The sequence below is a fragment of the Aptenodytes forsteri genome, unplaced genomic scaffold (genome assembly GCF_000699145.1).
Source record: "Aptenodytes forsteri isolate BGI_AS27 unplaced genomic scaffold, ASM69914v1 Scaffold8, whole genome shotgun sequence".
Classification (NCBI taxonomy): Eukaryota; Metazoa; Chordata; class Aves; order Sphenisciformes; family Spheniscidae; genus Aptenodytes; species Aptenodytes forsteri.
The window spans coordinates 10,897,458-10,899,231 of record NW_008796218.1 but is presented as its reverse complement, the minus strand read 5'-3'; the positions used below and the strand labels follow the sequence as shown (position 1 = coordinate 10,899,231).

Genomic DNA, 1,774 nt, shown 5'->3' with positions numbered 1-1,774 from the left:
ACAACAGCTCAGTGGGGTGCTCAATTGGGGAGGGAAAATTACAATAAAGAGCCCATTCAAGGGGGTTGCTAAAAAAAAGGAGGTAAAATAATGAAATAGTCGCAGCCTTCATTTTCTCTCCCTTTTTTTTCGCCTAAAAATACTCATTCCCTTTCTTTTGCGCCTATAATGAATATTAATTTTACTCTTCCTGCATATGACGGAGAATTCAAAGAGGCACGTTTCCCCATTCAGGACTAGCCATGGTATAATTTATTAAGTAGCTTTTAGTAATCTTAAATCCATAAAAATAAACATCAAACAAGTACTTTCTCGCAGCATGAAGACTTTAACTGGTAAATATTTACTGCTCTTTGGAGAGCTACCTGATTAGCAGCAGAGCAAGCTACACTGTACTTCAATGGAGACGTGGCGATATCTCCTCCAGCTGAACTGAACGTGAAGCCATCCCTTTAATACACCAAACACGTCTGCATAGACACACACCGAACGGGAAACCCACTTCTTCAGACACAATTTCCTGACATATTTCACGCACAACTCATAAACGTGGGGCCTACGGGGTTAAAGAAGCCATCCAGAAAGCCACCATTAAACTTCCAGCCCTCAGCTCTGCCAGCACGGACCTCAGAAATGACAATGAGTGGATTTAAAAGAAAGGGGGGAAATAAAGGAGAGAGGGACACAATTTCCTGACATATTTCACGCACAACTCATAAACGTGGGGCCTACGGGGTTAAAGAAGCCATCCAGAAAGCCACCATTAAACTTCCAGCCCTCAGCTCTGCCAGCACGGACCTCAGAAATGACAATGAGTGGATTTAAAAGAAAGGGGGGAAATAAAAAAGGAGAGAGGGGGGGAAAAAAACCCCAGCCAAACAAAAACACGAAACCAAACCAAACCAAACCCCAAACACAGCCGAAAGCGTTTTACAATAGAGGGCGAGGGTAGCCGAGTGCTTCAGCAAGGTAAGAGGAGGTGTGGGGCAAGGGAGCTGTGGTTCTGCTCAGCAACTCTCTAACGCCTCCAGCAACCCGCCCGGCAACCCCAGGCGAGGTCCGGCGGACCCGCACCCCGAAGCAACACCATCGCAAAATCGCCTTCTCTTGCCGTAAGCCGAATTCGGTGCTCCCCTGCAGGGACCTGGGGACCCGCACCCGGGCCGGCGGGACACGGCCAGCTCCCGAGCGAGGAAGGGAATGCAATTCGCCGTGTCCTAATAGGCCGGGCCTAATCTGCAAGTCGGTTTTTAATCTCGAAATCTTGGTGTAATCTGATGGCGGATAGCATTTCCCCCCCCTCTCCCGGTGAAACCGTAATTAGACGTTAAGATGACAAAGTTTCGCGTTCTCGGGGCAAATGAGAAAAAGATAAAAACGAATCGGTTTGCGATTAGGCGTTGGTAAAGGTCAGCAGCTATAAACATTTACTGTCAAGGGCCACTTTTATTATTTTATGTCCCTAAGATGGAGAAGATGCAGTCACTTTTCTTCTCTAGGACGTTGTTGTCGTTTTCCAAAACAGCCTCTGCCAGGTACCTTTAATCGTTCGGGAAAGTTTGTTTTTAACTTTCCTGAAATTATTCCTGCTCTGCGCGTCCATGTAACACCTCCGTACAAAGCGTTACAAGGTTAAATTCAAATCCAGATTTTTTTTCCAATTGCACTTGCGAGGGGAAAAAGAATCAAGTCTATCGTTGCACTTCCCAGGAGCAAATCTTTTTTTTGCACGGCGAAGAGTTTGCAACTTCTTTAAAAAAAAAAAAAAAAAAAA

At 45.7% G+C, this 1,774-nt stretch overlaps 1 protein-coding gene across 1 annotated transcript in view; it reads right to left on the bottom strand.

Annotated features, from left to right (window-relative positions):
* PAX6 (paired box 6) overlaps positions 1-1,774 on the bottom strand; it is a 17,770-nt gene that overhangs the window by 15,063 nt on the left and 933 nt on the right. The gene's annotated exons all lie outside the window — the stretch shown is intronic.